Here is an 18,530-nt window from a genome sequence, read left to right on the forward strand (position 1 = left end):
TTTGTATATCCTCTTCTCTTACCATGGGATGCCCTTTCTGCCCAGTCAATTCCTACTCATCCTTCAATATCTAGCTTCAGTGTCAACTCCTCCAGGAGCTTTCCTGGACCTCCTCCACCCCCACCCGCCGCGAAGTTCCGTCATACCTCCTGCTCTCTCATTTTTGGAGGGATCTACCACCAAATCAGAGCCCCAGAGACGATGGAAGCCATTGGCCTTCCAAGGAAGTGTAAACTGAGGCCAGAGAGAGGCAGGCATTTGCCCAAGGTCACACAGCAAGAGCGGGAGGCCATCCTGTGAGCCCTGTCCTCTTAGCATGACAGGTGTCCTCACCCTGTGCTCAGATCCGGACAGCTGCTTCCCTGATCCCTCCTCTCCCCGCCCCGCAGTGCTGGGCGCCCAGCCTGCACTGCCTCACACCTCCAGCCTGCCCCTAGGCTTAGCCGCCAACAAGCACGGAGCGCCCCCTGGATGGCGTGGTCAGGCCCGACCGCCCTCTCCTTGACTCACCTCCAGCCCGGGAGGGCTGGGCTCAACCGCGGCGGACGGGGCGCCGCCCGCACCGCCCCGGCTGCGCCACCGCCCCGGACTGTGCCGGCGCAGGAGGCCGCCCTCCTCGGCGCCCCCAGGTGGGGCAGGTCGAGCCCGGTGCGCTATCCCTTTAAGCCCGGGCGAGATGGGAGCTGTCAGCGACAGCCGAGGCTAGCGCGGGACGTAGCCGCCCGCCAGGCCGCAGCGGGGAGCGAGGAGCAAGCGGAGAGCCGAGGGGGCGGTGGGGCCCGGGCTCGGCGGGTCCCCTCGCCGCCCACAGTGCGTCCGCACCTCGGGCCCGGCGAGTGGCGGGCGGCACCCCATGTAATGCGGAGAATGTGAGGGCAGCGCAGGGCGGTGGGGAGGAGGCGCGGGAGAGGGCGTCGGCAAGATAGAGAGGCAGCCGGAGAGACTGAGGACAGGGATCGGGGCGGCTGCAGGTGGGAGAAAGGAGAGAAGATAAAAGGATAGGCAGTGACAGAAAAGGGGGAAAGAAAGGAGCGGGAGAGCACGCGGCTGCAGGCGGCGGAGCAGGCGAGGAGGAGGGAGCCAGCGCCTCTGGGTGGGAGCGCCGGAAGCCGGAGTCGGGCTCCCCGGCCGGGGGTCAGGCTTAGAGCACGGCCGCGGCCCGGCAGGGCAGGGTGAAGGAGCAGGGACGCCCGAGGGGGCCCCTCTGGGAGCACCGGAGGACCTAAGGCGGGGCCAGTCCGGTAGGACCGCAGGGCCACTCCTCAGGCCCCGCTCCGGGGGCTCCGGCAGGCCGGGGCCAGGGGCCTTTGTGAGCGCCCCAAGAGGGCGAGAGTCGGGAGTGCGGAGCCGGGTGTGCGGTGGCGGGGGGGTGTGCGCGCCCGGGTGTGCGCGAGTGTGAGCGCCCAGGAGGGTGGGAGCGCGCGTTAGGGATTCTGCTGGCATCGCAGAGTGGAGAGCAGGAGGCAGGAGCGGGGCGCGCGGGGGAGCTTGGGGCCCTCCCGTGCACACGCACACACACCGCGCGCGCTCACACACACATACACAGACACACACACGCGCACACGCCCTCCCTGCCTCGCTCGTTGCCGCGGCCACCATCTCAGAGCCGAGCCCTGCGGAGCGGGAACCCAAGCCGGAGCGGGAACAGGAGGGAAACGGAGCCGGGGAATGCGGCCCCGGAGAGGAGCTGCGCGCAGACTGCGCGCCCGAAACGGTGAGTGTGGCCGGGCCGAGAGACCGTGGCGGGGCGGGGCGGGGGCCGCGGGGGCGCAGGCCAGGGAGCCCGGGTGTCTCTGCCTGCCGGCAGCGCCGCGTCCGCGGCCTCTGATTGGGCGGGAGCCTCAGGGGCCGCGGGTTGGGGGTGGGGTGTTGGGTGCGCGCCCGTTGTGGGAGGGTGCACGCGCGGAGCTGCAGGGGGGCGCGCTCGGCACCCCTGTTCGTGACCGCGCTCTCGCCCGCTGGGCGGCCCCGCCTAACCCTCGCGTGTCGCGGGAACCCCGGCGACTTGGAGCAACTTTGCGTGTAGGGGGAGAGGATGGAGGCTGTTTAGTGGTGGAACTCCGGCCTTCCTTTCTCGAGGAGAGAGGGAGGAATGGGGCGGGGGCGCGGGTTGTGCCGCCCGGCGGGCCAATGGGTGCATCTCCACCACCCCATCAGCGCAGCCGCCGGCTCTCTGGGACACCCGTCCAGCCCCACGGCGCCGCTCTAGAGCCGCTCCGGGCGCTGGACCCCTGGACCCCTCCAGGGTCAGGCACAGCCACAGCTTCCAGGTCCCAGGGCCGCGAGGTCATCTTTGCAGCCAGGCTGAGGACACGGGTTTGAGGTGGGGAGAGTTGGGAGACGTTCCCGTGTGTGTGTGTGTGTGTGTGTGTGTGTGTGTGTGTGTGTGTGTGTGTGTGTGTGTGTGTGTGTCCCTGCTCCTTCTGCTCCGTGGGACAGGCGGCTGGAAGAAGGGAACTGCCGGCAAAGTGCATCCCATCAGCCCTGGCCCGCAGGAGCTCCCAAGAGGCTAGGGAGTGGAAGGGGAACCTCTAGGGCTCCAGCATAGTGCCACCCCCGCCCCCTATCCCTGCTTTGCTTGGAGCCATGATCCTGCGTGCCTCACTCAGTGTGATGAGATTGTGGTTGTGCTGTACCCCGGTCCCCACCTCCATCTTCTTGCATCTCCTCCCGCATTCCTGTCCACTGCTGACTACTTCAGGAAACTTCCTAGCTACCCCCCACCACCCCGCCATGCCAGCCCTGCCCCTGCAGAAGCTAGGATGGGGAGATGTGGTCCAGGATGGTTCCCCGAGAGGGAGGGAGGCCAGTGTCCCCAGGAGTGAGAGGCCCAAGAAAGGGTCAGTATTCAGGCCCCCTGCAGGCCCCTCCGCATTACCAAATCCTCCCTGCTTCCAGGCAGGTTCTTCCTTCTCTAGGAAGCCTTCTCTGATTGCTCCCAATCCTTCCTTTTGGCTTGGGATTCCGGGCTGGAGCAGCTGAGTTCCCCAGCAGCCCTTGTCCATGTGCCCTCCTTCCTGGGACTCAGCGTATGAGCCTGTGGGGTCAGAAGTCTTGTTCTCAACCTAGATGCTGGGTGAAGGATCGTGATGTTGGGCCAGTCAGTATCTACCTGGGTCTCTGGGGTATGGTAATATCTTATTTGACCAGTTTTCAGGCTTAGACCTCACTTCCACTTCCACTCCCCTTTCTGGAATCTCTCTGCCACCTTGTAAGAAGAGGATTTTGAGGCAGAGATGGAGACAGGAGATCTGCAGTCTCAGGGCAGCCCCTTTCACTGTGAAGGTATCCTTTAAACCTGGTCTTTGGTGAGGTGGGGAGGGGGCAGGGAGGGCCCTCAAGCCCTCTTTATTGACTGGGCAGCAGGGCTCTGGGGGCCTGCTGCTGGAAGGTCTCCCCAGGGCAGCTCTCCTGCTGCCTGTGACCAACACCCTCTCCAGATGGGCAGGGAGGTGGGTGCAGCCACTCTCAGCCTGATTCTCCCTGGCTTGACCCCAGCCTCATTCATCTTTGCCTCCTAGATCTGGGGCCAGAGTCTGCCTGGGCTCTGCTTGATGGTTTGCAAACCTGGTTCTGGCACTGGGATGTCGGTATCATTCTGGGAATCAGAGTGGTTTCCCAACCCCAGCCTGGCACTCTAGGTCCTCCTGTTTGGGCCCTGGAACCCTTCCCACTGTCTCAGGATCTCTACCCTGGAGTCCCTTTGTGGGGCAAAGAGCTCACCCTCAGGTGAATGGGTTCTCCACATGGAGGTCTAAATGTGCATTGGCGGGGATGGGGTCTGATGACTACTGGGACCACTTCCTTCCCAAATGGCCCACTTGAGACATAGGCAGCTGGAGTAGCTATCAACTCCAGGCAGGCTTCTGTGACCATTCCCCCCAGCCCAGTCCCGATGACAGCCTGGATTCATCCCCAGGGCCACTCAGGCCCTTGAAGTCCTCTGGTGGGGAGGCTGCTGCCCAGGAGTGACCAAAGCTCATCCTGGGGCTGGGGGTGGTGGTGGTGGTGGCCTGCTGGGTCCTGTGGCGGCTCCCTTAGCCTCTTTGCTGGCTTCACTCTGGGGCAGACTCTCTCTGCCTCTACCCCTTCCTTTCTGCCAGCTCTCGCTGACTCAGTCTTTCTTAGCCATCATTTCTCTCTCTCTCTCTCCCCACCTCTTTACCCCTTTGTCCCTGTGTGGCTCCCTGAGTCTGGACTTTTGCCTCCTGTGTGCTGACCTGACTGATGCCCTGGTTGATACCCACGTGGCTGGAGCCTGGCCAGATGTCTACTTCGCACCCCCCCGCCCCCCACTGCCCCCAACTGACTCCAGCAGGATGAGCCCTCCATATGGGACCTCAAGCCATGGAGAGGGAGAGAACATGGTACCTCTTTGGCCCCAGATCTGTTTGTTAGGGGTGAAAATCCCAGTCAGGTGCTCGCAGCCCCCACTGTCTTTTTAAAGACAGCTACTCCCCTCCCTAAACATCCTGACTGGGAATGCGTAGTGCTCAGTGTGGCCCCCTTAATTTCTGTGTCCAGCCAGGCCCTGGCCCTGCCATGTTTGTGTGTGTTTTTTTTTTTTTTTTGCGGTACGCGGGCCCCTCACTGCTGTGGCCCCTCCCATTGCGGAGCACAGCCTCCGGACACGCAGGCTCAGTGGCCATGGCTCACGAGCCCAGCCGCTCCGCGGCATGTGGGATCTTCCCAGACGGGGGCACGTACCCGTGTCTCCTGCATCGGGAGGTGGACTCTCAACCACTGCGCCACCACGGAAGCCCCTGTGTTTTTAAATTATAACAAATTCAGTGATAAGTTGTTGATTGGGCTGGGCCCTTGGGTGACTTGAAAGGGTAAAGTTACCCCTGACCACTCAGGCCTCCTTTTGAGGGAACTGGGGGCCACCCTGGCCAATCAGAGTCTCTTCTGCGGACTTCCAGGGCCCAGACATCTGCTCCCAAGAACCATGTCTTGCTTGGCCTTGCTCTTTACTGCCTGGAACCCTTCACTTGGGGCTCACTCCACATTGGGGGCATCTCCTGGTTTGAGGCCTGGGCTGAGTACTGGGGGTACTGATGACAAAGCTGGGCCCCTCCCTGGGTGGGCTGTCCCTGAAAGGGGTCACAGACATTGACCCACACCCCTGGGTATGAGGCAGCCTGGGCTGGGCCCCTGCAGAGGTATGGGGCAGGGAGGCTGGCAAGGGGTTATTTCAGATGGACCGGAAGGGCTGCTGCAATTTGACCTGTTGGGATGTTTCTGGCACTTGGTAGATGCTCAGTAAATACGCTGAATAAGTGAATGAATGGAGCATGTGACCAAGTGAGGGCTTTCCAGGCAGATGGCTTAGTGTTAGCGAAGGCACGGAGGTGGGAGGCGCCAGGCATGGGTGGAACATGTTTGCAATGGAGTAGTTTATGCAGGGGCACAGCAGGCACAGAGCAGGTTGGCACAAGACGGAGGAGGATCTTGAGTGCCCGACTGAAGAGTGTGGGCTGATTCCGTATTCAGGGGTTGTAGGGTTGAAGTTCTGGAGGGACGCGATCAGATTTGCAATTTAAACCTCTCCCTCTGGTGGTCGGGGGAGGGGTTGGCCAGGAGAGCCGGAGGCAGGGAGGCAGTCCTGAGGCTGCTTTGGGAATCCAGGCTGGTGCCCAGGGCAGCAGCAGGGGCAGGCACCTTGTCAGCCTTCGCCCTGAGAGCCAAGTGGCCGTGCGTGGTTCCCCTTCGATGGAGGATGGAGAGAAATTCGGACTGGGTGGGGAGCCAGGTGGGGTGATGTAGGCCATCCGAGTGGGGCAGGGCCTCGGTGATCACCACTCCCACCTCCTGGGCATACAGAGGTGGCAGGCATCCTGGAGTCATAAAATGAGCCTTTACTACTGGCCCTCCCACTGTGCACACTTGAGCAAGTCCCTGAGGTCCCTTGGGCCTCAGTTTCTATGTCTATAAAACGGATACGTTTTTCTCCCTGGGTACCTGGAGTGAGTTTGGGTGGAAGTTAGTGACCTTGGAAGTGGAATACACAGGGAAGGCGTAGAGGGGCGGTCGGCATCACTGTTTGACAGAGGAAGAGTTTGAGGCCCAGAGAGGGGCAGTGACTTACGCAAGGTCATAAAGCAAGTTGGGGGCAGGGCGTTCCAGCCTGGGGTTTTCCTGGCTGCGCCTGTGGCCTGCCAGGGCAGTGGTGGGCGGGGAGGCTGGGGCCTCGGGGCCTTTGCAGAGGACATCCTCAGGCAGTTGCTTTCAGTTGCAGTCCAGCTGTCAGCAAGCGTATGGGGCCATATGGCCACATCAGGGGAGACACCAGCTGCTGAAGGAGAGATAGCGGCTGCCACCCTGACCTTCTGGATCTGTGTAGGCACTGCCAGCCCCCAGGGTCAGGAGGGGAGGGGGCCAAAATGGGACCTCAGTGTCCAGGTTGGTTTGGACATGGAGGTGGAGCCTTGGCAGGTGTTCCAGTTCTGACACCCATCTGCCAGGGCAGCCGGACAGGCGGCTCCATGCCCAGGACTGATCCAATTGGCTCAAGACCAGCTGTGCCAGCTACCCCCATCCCCACCCCCATTCCCCATGCCGCTCCGATGGCCCTGCTGGTCCACAGGCCATGGGGTGGGCACGGCGCATCTGATGTCAGGGTCTCAGGCCTCAGGAGTATATGTGTGTTACATGCAGCTCAGGTGTGGACATGCAGCCTAACCCTGAGCACTGATTCTATAGCTCTGAGATTTTGGGGTGTGGAAATGGACCCCTCAATCAAAGGGCCTGGGCTTGGATGCCATCTGGAACCAAGTTTGAATTCTGACTCAGCTCCTTCTGAGTGGGATGAGTTCGGGCAAATCACTTTTCTGGGCCTCAGTTTCCTCATCTATTATGGGAGAACGATACCTACCTTGTAGGGGTGTCATTAGTGTACTTTGAAATAACACAGGTAAACTGTGCACTAGCTTGATACACTGAAGAGTCTCAGTAAATGTTAGCTCATGTTTTGCCCTCTGCTGGGAGAGGGAAGGGAGTCCTGTTGGAGGTTCAATCTCCAGGCTGAAGTAGAGAGGAGACTTATTATTTTCCAGGACAAAGTTTGCTTTCTAGTTTTCCATAAGTTTTTATACTCCCTTCCTCATTTAGTCCTCATGGCAGTTCTGTAAAGTAGGCAGAGAGCACCGACCCATTTCACAGATGAGGAAGCTTGGAAGTGATTCTCCAGAGTCACGCAGTGAGCTGGCCTTTACCCTGTCTCTGGATTCCTGGTCCAGGACTCTTGCTCCATTGGTATGCTTCCCAAATTTTGAGGGGCGGAGGCTGGGGAGAAGTGGGTCTGTCTTCAACAAGGTCTGTCTAGACCAAGCTTGGGGATTCTAGAGATTCCCTGCCTAGCCCTGTTTATATTATAGGTGCAGGGACAGGCTGCCATGGTGACAGCCGCCAGTCCCAGCTGGAGTGAGTATGCGGGATGCTCAATGGGGCAGCATTTGCTGCGTTTCTCTGTCTCGCCAGCACAGGTTAGCGGTGGCGGTGACAGGGAATGAGGAGGGGATGGGCCTTGGGCCCATCTTAGGCAGCCTTGGGCCATGCCAAGGCAAGCAGGGCTCAGCCTTCTGGGCCGGGTGGGGAGAGCACTGGGTTCTGCCAGCTGTGTGACCTTGGCCAGGTCACTGTTTCCCTCTTTGAGCCTCAGCTTCCCTCTTTGTAAACTGGAGATAATTCTCTCCCAGCCTGCCTCAAAAGGCTGTGTTTGAGACTCTACGATAAATATGTATTTTTATACAAACAGCGTCTTCCACAGCTGTGAGTCCAGGAGTCCCCAGTCCCACATCTGACGGTCCTGTAATCATACAGCGATTCACTTGTTGGGTGCTTCCTCTGGGCCTGGCTGTGCTGGCTGCTATGGGGACAGAGATGAATAAGACCAGCCCCCGCCCTCTTAGGGCGTGCAACCTGGCAGTAACTGTGGACGCCGTGGCATTTAACGGTCCTTCCAAACACATGCTCGTTGTCATGCTCCTACTCAGCACCCTTCAAGGGCTTCTTATTCCCTCAGACTGGCGTTTGGACCCCTCAGTGTTTTGCACTGTCTGACTCTCTCTCCTAGCCATCTCCCTCCATATTCCTCTGTGCACCCAGGCTCCAGCCAAATGCCACTCACTCTCCTTTTCACACACGCTCTGGCTTTCCTTCCTCCAGGGTTTCGCTCTGCTGTCCCCTCTGCCTGATTCCTTCCTCTGTCTCTGCCCATAGATCCCACCCACTTTTCAACACTCAGCCCAAATGCCATGTTTAGAAACCCCTCCTGGTCACTCTAGCTGGGAGTAGCTGCTCCTTCCTCGGAACTCTGAGAGCAGCATATCTGCTTTACGTTTTGCAAACGTTTGCTGTGAGGCCTACTGTGTGCAAGGCCCGTGATACATGGCAGTTGGTCTCTCTTCATGGCCTGGGAATGCCTTGGTGACAGGGACTGGGTACCTGGCACTTCCAGGGGACCTGGGGCCAGATGAGCTGACCAGGGGCATGTGGCCCATCCCTCAGGGCCTCGTCGGCCACTGCCTCTTCCGCCTCTCCGTTGTGCCTGGGGATGTGAGCTGGGCCTAGGACACCTGTTTGTGAAGCTCCAAGTTATGGGCGGCTTTTCTGCTGAGGTGCTCGCGACAGACGAGGCCTTCTCTGCCTCTGCCTCTCCATCTCCGCCAGGCCAGGGCAGGGATGCCCAGTCACTGGCCACACGTAACTCTCCCTGATGAATTGCATGGCATTCCGCAATTAGCGATTGATTATTTGGGGTACTGTTAACTCTTCCATTATCGATCGGCAGAGGTGGACCTGGCCAACGCCGGTGTGGGTCAGCTGGGCCTGGCTGGGAGATTGTGATCACGGCCATTTATTCCTGACCAGGAAGCTTGTACATAGGAACCAGAGAAAGGGAGGTGCTGGCCATCCTCTCTCTGATTTGTGCTGCCAGGGTTGGGATAGAGGAATGGGGAGGAGTGGGGAGGGGGCAGACAGGGAGCTTTTGCTCGCTCCCCCCTCCCTTTGTCCCCACCTTCTGTGTTCTGCTTCCAGTCTCTCCTGGCCTGAGTCTCAGCTTTCCCATCTGTTAAATGGGGATATCGGTCTCTGTGCGGTAACATTGTGCCTTTGAATGAGAAGGCTAGGCAGTCACTGACTTGTCATCATTTGTGCTTAAGCGGGGTGGGGGGCGACATTCAGAGGCTCAGAGAGGGTAGTGGCCACATGAGGATGGAGCCAGCATCACGATCTCTAGGCCAGGGCTGCTTTGCAGAAAGGACAGGGAGGTGGTGGGCTGGAGGGAGGTGGTGGGTCAGAAGACAACAGTCGCTGGCGGTGGTGGGATGAATTGGGAGATTGGGCTTGACATATATACAATAATATGTATAAAATAGATAACGAATAAGAACCTGCTGTATACAAATAAAATAAAATAAAATTCAAAAATTAAAAAAAAAGAACCTGCTGTATAAAATAAATAAATAAATGAAATTCAAAAAAAAAAAAAAGACGACAACAGTTGCTTCAGTAAAGCACTGTGTCTGGCTTCTGAATGTGCTAAGGCTTCTAAATGTTGAGCTAGGACTCAGCGGAATTTGTGCAAAAGCGATTTCTAGGGAAACCACATAAAGGAGATGGCAGGGGGGACGTTTAACCTACTTAAGAGATCCAGTTGCCTTTCAGGCCTGCCAGGAGCATGAGGCATTATTCGTGGGGCTCTGGTTCATGTGACCAACTTTTTTTTTTTTTTTTTTTTAACTTTTCGTTAGGAACATTTTCAAACATACGGAAAGATAGAGGGAATAGTGTAGGAAACTCCCATATACCCGCTCACCTAGATTTAACAGTTGTTGACATTTTGCCACATTTTGCTTTGTCTTTTTCTTTCTGAAGTAGTTTAAAGTAAATTATAGACATCATGACATTTCACCCCTAAATATTTCAGCATCCATCTCTAAAAAATACAAGAAAATTTCTGTCTAACCTCAAGTGGTCACATATTTCATTTTATCCTTGAGAGGTGAGGATGCTTGAGAGATGCGGAGACTGAGGCCTGTGAGGTGACCTGCCCTGTCCAAGGTCACATGGCGCAGAGCGGGAGGGGAGGAGAGGTGGGATCTAGGAGGCCGCTAAGGGTGTCAACCCATGATTGGCTGAGACGGTGGGGGGAAAGGGAGGGGGTGAGTGGTCTGGAGCCGGGCGGGTGGCTGGAGCAGAATCCCCCTCTGGGGGTTCCTCTGGCTCAGGCTGGAGGTTCCGCCTGGAAACAGGAAGTGAGTCTCTTTTAGAGTAACTGGGGCTCTTTTCCTTTTGTTTGCTACGGGGATTACTCAGGAACTGCAGCGTCAGGAAAATCTAGAACAACTTCTTGTTTATTGTTTAATTTAGGAGACTGTTATCAGGCTCTGGCCATGCAGGGCCAGGGGAGCCCCTGCTGGCACCAGGAGTAGGGCTGCCCCCACCAGCCGCCTTGGAGGCCAGTGGGGAAGGCATGGGGAGGGCTGCCTGGAGGGAGGGCTCAGGATCCTAGCTTGGGCAGCCAAGGGCTTTGGGGGAACTGGGGTTGTATGTGCTGCAGGGAAGGGAGGGCACGGTGCCTGGAGTCCAGGGGGCATGTGGGACAGCTTGGGGCCGAGCCTGAGATCTGGGCTGGGCTAAATCTTCTGTAGCCTAGAACAGAGATGGGAGGTGAGGCACGGAGGGGTGAGCTGGGGCACGTGCAGAAAGGAGAGAGGGCTCTGGCTGCCTCTAGCCTCACTGAGGAGCCATGTTCGCTCTCCTACCTGGGCCCACTTTCCTCCCTGGGGAGGGAGGATGGGTGTCCTCTGCCAGCCTAGGGTAGGTGCAGGTCTCTCTGGGATGCCTTGTCTCCTTGGGGTCAGGGTGATCCTGCCCCCCTGGCACCCACAAATGCTTGGGACTCCTTTTTCTGCCCTTAGTGCCCTTGGTGACTGACTTGGGAGCACCTCTTGACTCTGTGAGGGTCCCAGAGGTCAGAGGTATGCAATTGGAGAATGTGGGAAGGAGAAGGCAGGCTCAGAGATGATCTCATTCTTTTAGGTTCCAGATAAGGAAACTGAGGCACAGGGAGTGGCCAACTGCATCTTGGGTCTCAATTGAAAAGCACTGCAGAGCCTAGGCAATTAAGTCAGGCATCCGGCTTCTCAGTCCCAGGATCCCCAGCTCCTGGGCCTTGTGGGCTTGTGGTTCAGACAGACCAGTTCTCCCCTAGATGCAAAGGGGTGGAGGCGGGCCCAGCTGGGGAAGGGCTATCAGTCACCCTGGGGGTGGGCCCCAGGTTCTTAGGACCCGTGATCCTGTCTGCATACACACGCACCGCACCCCCCGCCCCAGTTACTTACCAGTGGGGAGAATGGGTATGTAGGCTGGGGAGGAGGCTGCAGTAGGGGGTCCTGAGGCTCAGCCATCCAGGGCCCAGAGGGTCTTCATGTGCTCCCATCTCTGCCCCCACAATGAGGAGAGCCCTGATTAGGGCCAGGCTTACTGCTGGGCTTCTTTCTTGAGGACAGGAGTAGGGGCAGTGGGCAGGAGAGCCCCGTGGGAGGAAGGCAATCGGTGGGGAAGCAAGAGACAGAGACCTCAAAACACCTTCTGATTCCTGGTCTACAGCCCTGTGGCACTGCCAGATCCTACATCGAGGCTGTGTATTCTCCGAAGTTGGGGAAGGAGAGGAAGACACCCAACTTCCACCAAGTGGCTTGATGGGGGCTGTATGACCTGGGACATGCCACTACCTCTCCTGGATAAAATGAGGCAGGGAATGGACCTCTTCTGCTCTGAGAGTGGGGCAGGGAGGATTGGCCATGGCTGTTGGCTTGTCTGTTGGCTGGTCCTTTAGCCCCCAGCTGGGTGGGCAGTGGGCTGGGAAGGATCACAGGAAATAGGGCAGGTCCTGTTGCCCCCACCTCCAGGCCTTCCCTCTGCTCTCCCAGTGCTGCGGGGTAGGGAGTGCACCGTGCCTGGAGTCCAGGGAGCAGGTGGGACAGAACAAGCACACGTCCCCATGCTGACTGACTGCATGCTGGAACCTCGGCAGGGTGTTGGAAGAGCGCTACCCTTGTTAGTGCATACAACTGCCCTGCAAAGTGGGCCTTATGGGTTCCATTTTACAGATGAGGAAACTGAGGATTAGAGAGGTCACCCAGCTGGTCAACGGTGGGACTGGGATTTGAGACCAGAACTACCCAGCTTTGCTGGACCACACTGTCTTTGAGACTTGGTTTCTGCTCTGGGATTTACTAACTGCTGTTCCCTGGGCCTTGGTGTTTGCCTTTGTCCAGTAGGGCTGGAAGGATGGCTGAGGGAGGCGCTGCAGCCACAGGCTGGAGGGAAGGCTGAGCCTCCAGTCACCTCCTCCTGGCTTGGCAAGTTCTCAGGGTTCTGACTGAGGCCTCCTGCTGTTCTTGGAGGAATCCTTCCTAAGCTAAGCAAAGTGAGAGGCTCCCTGGCTCTGTGCAGAGGGATTGGGCCTCTGAGTGTGCAGAGCCCTTCAGCACCTCCTCCACCCTCTGCTCTCAGCTGGTGTGTGCCTTCTGTGCATTTATCAGGTGATGACGAGATGGTGCGGGAGGCTGTGTGCAACTGTATGGGCCATCTTGAGGCCTGGAGAGTCACACCTGAGGACTGAACAGGAAGTAGGGCAGAGGTGAGTTCATTGAACACCTACTAAATGTTAGTCATAGTGCCAGGTGCTTTACATACATTACCTCATTTAATCCTAAAAACAATCCCATGAGATATGTACTATTACTATTCCCATTTAACAGATGAGGAAACTGAGGCTTAGAGAGATTGAGGGACTTGCAAAGGTCACACGGTTAGTGAGTGGAGGAGCTGACATTTGAATCTAGGAACGTCTGCTTCTAACAGAGACTATGTCATTTGTGTGCCACACGAGGGGAGTCTGTGCTGCAGCTGGGACGGAGGAAGTTAGGGTTCAGGAAGATGCCGCTGGAGGCTGCTGTGTATTTGGAGAGAGGAGGACAAGGGGCAAGTGAAGGGTCCAGGTAGGGAAGGAAGAGTTCAGTGGGAGAGGCGTGGTTGGAAGTCCAGCGTGCGGTCTAGAGCTGTGTGTCCTTGGCTCCGTCATCTGCTCAGGGTCTACACCCTCCAACCTGACTTACCTCCCCCTGAGGGGAGGGGTGCACACTCCTTATAGTCCCTCCTCAGGCTAAGGCCTGGAGGTGGGACTGAGCGAGGGTCCTCGGAAAACAGTCAGGGCAGTGTGCCCCGTAGGGAGCATCTGGAGAAGAGGCTGGAGAGGGGCCTGGGCTGTGCAGGCCTCAAATGCCAGCTCGGAGTGGTGATGTTCTCTGGATTTTGAGCAGAGCCAGGTCTGAGGATTGGAGGGATGGATCTCTGATGTCTGGGGGCTGGTTAGTGGCTGTGGGCCATGAATGGTGGGGAAGGGGTGAGAGAATAGGGGCATCTGGGGGCTTCTCCCCTCCTTGCCCCACGGCTCCTGTCGGGACAGGAGCAGTGGGGAGGTGACTCATCTCTCCTTGTCTCCCATTTTTTTGCCTTCCCTTTTCCTGCCTCCAGAGAAGTAGGAGTGGGGGTCTTTGGCCCCTCTCAGGCCCCTCCCTTGGAGGCTGTAAATATTTTATCTCCACCATCTCTGCTGCTAGAAATTGCTGCTTTTAACACTTTTTTTCCCCCTTTTGCTTGATACAAACGAATGCTGGAAAAATTCTGTGCCGGGCGCTCACTCTGTCTCTTCTGCTCGTGCCCAGAGTCCCCTCCAAAAACTCTAATTGCTTTTAAGCTGCCGTAGTTGGCAAAAGCAGTTTTCTTTACATTATTGAGAAAGGAGGAAAATCCACTACGTTCTCTTCTTCCTTTTTTTTTTTTTTTGATTCTAACCTTTAGTTTTGAGTTCCTCCTCACTGCTGCTAAGGTTCTGGGAGAGAAATGGAGTAGAAAGAGGTGTGGGCAAGGAGGCAGAGGCACCCTTGGACAGGGCATTTTGCCTCTCTGGGCCTCAGTTTTCCCATTTACAAGGTGGTCGTATGTCTATTCATTCAACAGACATTACCCTGAGTACATCCACTGGAAGAACTTGAGGACAAGGACGGGCTCTGTCTTTCTTGCTGCACCCCCAGCACCCAGCACAGAGCCTGACACACAGTAGGTGCTCTATGAAGATCAGTTGACTGAATCAGTGGCTCTACTGTGAGCCAGGCACTTTGCCAAGCACTGGGAATGCAGGGGATGAATCAGACGCAGCCCCTGGCCACTGGCTGAATGGAGGGGAGCTGCCACACAAACATAATTACCATATTGCTGAGTTGTAACATAGGTGGGTACAGGATACTTAGAAGCACAGAGCAGGGCTGGCCAGGGAAGCTGGGAAAAGCTGCATAGAGGAGAACTTGGGCTGCATCTTGAAGAGGGAGTAGGAGTTTGAACTGTGGCCAAGGAGGAGGGAGTTCCAGACAGGAAATAACACGTGCGAAGACCAGGGGTGATCAGCGCTGGAACTGAGGGTGGGGTCAGGCCAGGGAGGAGTTGAGGCTGCCCAGATGGGCCTGAGTTACCTGGGAGAGCTTTGCATGGAGGTGGGGAGTTTGGACTTGATCCCAAGGGTAGTTATAAGCTCCAGGGAAAACAGAGCTGTCAAGAAAGGAAAAGTAATCAGAGTCTTCTATGTGGCTCAGCTGGGAAGCTTATAACTCTCTTCTTCTTGCAGGGTTGGAGGGGGGGGAGGGATTAGGGCCTTTTGGTCCTGGTAAGCCTGTTGGGAGCAGGGGGTGTAGGGAGGCTGGCAGTGTGAGTCTGAGACAGACAAGGCAGGGGACAGGGGACCCAAATCCTTATCTCCTCTGCTTGTGCTAGGGTGAGAGGCAGCCCAGGCCTTTCCTGCACCCTGGGGTGGGGGTCCCCCAGTGTAGCTGGGGAGGCAGGCATCCAGTTCATAGGCCTCTGTTGCCATGGTCAGTCAGGTTTGCTTCGCTCTCGGTTCCTCAAGGTGTACAGCCCTTCACAATATATAAAGCCTGCTCACCTCTGACCCCTCAGAAGATCTTGGAAACTGTGCCCTGAGGTAGGCAGAGCAGGGGCCGTTCCCCACTGCCAGGTATAGGCCAGGTTTACCCCCAGGGTTCTCTAGGCAGGTGGAGATGGGGTGCGGATTTGAACCCAGGTCTCAGGGCCCCTCGCCGGCTGCCCGCACCACCTCTGTTGCGCCCCCATCCACCCCCAGCCCTCTCCTCTCCTCCCCTCCCGAGCCCCGTGCTCCTTCCCTGTTTGCAGAGCATGTGGGGCTTTTCAAAAGCATTAATGATAGAAAATAAATTGGAATCGGAGTGGAATCATCGCCGGGCATTCTCGGAGGACCGCCTCTGCCCTCGCGTCTCTCAGCCATATTGAAGCCAGCAGCCAGACCGGAATATGAATGAGTCCCGGGCCGGCATAGCTCTTAATCAGTCAGGGAGCCCTCACTGGCCAGACGGCATTCACCAGCAGCAAAGCTGTTTGCAATGAGGCCTCCGCGGCCACTGGGCATCACCGACCAGGACTGATTTCTCTGGGATGGAGTCAGAGTCCATGGCTGTGGAGGAGGGGTGGAGGGGGCCTGGTGCCTAGGTCCCCCACCCCCTCAAGCCCTCTGCTGGGGACACAGCTCTGAGGCCAGTCTGGGGTGGGGTCTGGCATCTCTGCCCAGGGTGGGGGGGCCCATATGAAACTGCCAGTGGCTCCTCAGGGTCTGGATTCCTCATCTGGGTATTCAAGGTCCCCTGTGTGAACTTGATTCTTTTTGTCCTGTCTCCTCCAGAAAGCCTTCCTTGATTACTGCCCAGCTCACAATGGCTTTTCTATTTTCAAGCTTCCTGTGGCCCCTGGAGCAGGGGTCTAAAGGGGACGGGCAGGTAATGAGTGGAGCAGGCTGGGTGTGAAGCAAAAGGGAGAGGTGGAGACTGTGGCAGTGTGCAGGCATGTTTGGGAGCTCTTCCATGGACGCTTTCACACCCAGCTCTGCTAAGTAGTCTTTGCTCCACAGTCACCCTTCTCGCTTTCTTTTTTTTTAAATTTTTAAATTTTTTATTTTTGGCTGCGTTGGGTCTTCATTGCTGCGCGCAGGCTTTCTCCAGTCGTGGCAAGCGGGGTCTACTCTTCATTGTGGTGCGCGGGCTTCTCATTGTGGTGGCTTCTTTTGTTGTGGAGTATGGGCTCTAGGCGCGCAGGCTTCAGTAGTTGTGGCACGCAGGCTCAGTCGTTGTGGCATACGGGCTCAGTAGTTGCAGCACATGGGCTCAGTCGTTGTGGCTCGCGGGTTCTAGAGCACAGGTTCAGTAGTTGTGGTGCACGGGCTTAGTTGCTCCATGCCATGTGGGATCTTCCTGGACCAGGGATCAAACCCATGTCCCCTGCACTGGCAGGTGGATTCTTAACCACTGTGCCACCAGGGAAGTCCCCATACTTCTCCCTTTCCAACTAGCAAGGAGTTCCTTGAGGACAGGCCCTGGTCTCTGCCCCTGCAGCCTGTCTCCCCACAGACATGGGTATGGGCCGGGCACCCAGGCAAGTTTTCCAGAAGCCTCAGGGGCTCTGGGGACCTGGGGAATCACTCAGAGTAACCCTCTTGTTTAGAGATGGGGAAACTGAGGCCCAGAGATGGGAGGTTGGAAAGTGCCCCTAAGCAGCCTGTGCATCTGTGCTCTTCTAATCCTCACAAGAGGAGTTTTTGTACCTGTGTTTTAGAGAGGGGGAAACTGAGGCTCAGGGTGTTTGGATCCGGGAGGCCCTGCCGGCCTGCATGTGAGTCAGTGTGTTGGAGCCCCAGTGTCAGCTGCCTCTTTCTGGCAGGAGTAGGGGTGCTGAGACAGGCACTGAGTCACCTGAGGGGGACGAGCTGCGTTTGTGCCCAGAGTAAGCCCAGCCAGGGGCGGGAGGCCTGGGATCCTGGCCCAGATCTGCCACCAACTCCCTGTGTGACCCAGGACAGAGGGCTCTCTCTGTGCCTCAGTTTCCCCAGGCCAGGCTGAGAGAGGCCCCTGGAGGGCTCAGAGAGAGTTCGGGGGGCTCCACTGAGCTCATATGCCTTGGCCTTGCTGTCAGCCCTGCTCAGTGCTTCTGTCCAGCCCTTGGGCTCCCTTGGCCCCAGTCCAGGATTGTAATGAAACCTCTTATTCCTGTACTTTCTGGGGTCACTGTCATGTGGGAGGTGGTGACACCCAAGAAGGTCTTGGACTCTGCAGACCTAGTCAGCAGTGTGGGGCAGCCGGGGCAGCCTGCCCCCCTACCCCAGGAGGGAAGAGGGTCTGAGGCCAACACCAGGGGGGAGGACTCCCAAATGCAGGACTGTACACGCAGCCCTACAGCCTGAGCCTCACCCATGCATGGCCCTGGCCCTTCCTTTCACACGCTCAGAATGGACTCCCAGGGTACACCTTGTGTAGCTCTGGGGTGTCAGATGGGGATACTGAGGCCCACAGAGTCTGAGAATGAGACTCAGGGTCGCCACTTGCTCACCCTGACCTCTGCCTGTCCAGCCTGTGCTCTCACCCCTGCACGACGAGGTGCTTCCCCGTTGCCGAGGTAGCCCTGCTCACCTTGGACGGCTCTCGTTCCTGCTTGGAGCTAGCATCTACCCCATGGGACTCTCGCGGGGGTCCTGGTTGGGGCCTGAAGCCGCAGAACCTGTCCTAGCCCCTGCCTTCCAACACCCCCCATGGACGTACAGGCAGACGCCAAGCCCCTGAGACCTCTGTCCTTCGGACGCCCAGCCTTGCTCCCTTCCTGCTCAGTGGTTCTGAGTCCTTTTGGTCTGTGGGCCACTTGGGGAATCTGATGAAAGACAGGGCCCTCGACCCGAAACAATGTACCCTCCCCTGCCTGCACCATATGCATAAATGCACATCTAGTTTTGTGCAGTTTCAGCGCTCACAGACCTCCTAAGTTCCCCATCCCAGGGGACCCCTGTTAAGAGCTCTGCTTTAATCGATTCCCAGGTGACATGGTGAATGTGACCTGTCGTGTTGTCCTAGGATGGGAAGCTAGGCGTGTCGGTCCCGCAGCCACGCTCTTGCGGCTCCACCCGGTGCCTGGCTGGGGCCTGAGTGCTGTGAGAACCCGCTCATTCTTTCCACAAACTTGAGTCCTTTATGCCTCCTCTCATTGGAGGGTAGGGCAGTATTGGGAGGCACTGGGTCAGGCATGAGGCTGAGGGCCAGTTGGGGAGGGTCTCTGGAATTTGCCACCCGCTCCTGGCCTCTCTACGGGCCTGCTGGCTGCCCAGACGCCCTAACACACACACACACACACACACACACACACACACACACACACACACACACACACACAGACTTTAGATGTAGACACGACGACACACACGCCCTTCACAGTCACTGCCGCAGACCCACACGAGCCCCCTCTCTCCGAGCACCACACACCTGCACACAGCAGTGCCCTCTACCTGTACCCACGGGCTCGCCCCAGCCTCTCTCTGCACAGAGGGAAGCACACTACAGCTTCCCTGTTTTTTTCCCTTCTCCTCTTTCCCTCCCTCTCCTTCCCTAGCACAG

The 18,530-nt window shown here is 57.6% G+C and overlaps 1 long non-coding RNA gene across 3 annotated transcripts in view; it reads left to right on the top strand.

Annotated features, from left to right (window-relative positions):
• The first annotated feature begins 548 nt into the window (after positions 1-548).
• LOC132532036 (uncharacterized) overlaps positions 549-18,530 on the top strand; it is a 79,712-nt gene continuing 61,730 nt past the window's right edge. For all 3 annotated transcript variants that reach the window (XR_009544306.1, XR_009544312.1, XR_009544301.1), the window contains exon 1: positions 549-1,714. This is a non-coding gene — a long non-coding RNA (uncharacterized LOC132532036). The remainder of the gene's footprint in view (positions 1,715-18,530) is intronic.

This window comes from Lagenorhynchus albirostris, chromosome 1, assembly GCF_949774975.1.
Source record: "Lagenorhynchus albirostris chromosome 1, mLagAlb1.1, whole genome shotgun sequence".
Classification (NCBI taxonomy): Eukaryota; Metazoa; Chordata; class Mammalia; order Artiodactyla; family Delphinidae; genus Lagenorhynchus; species Lagenorhynchus albirostris.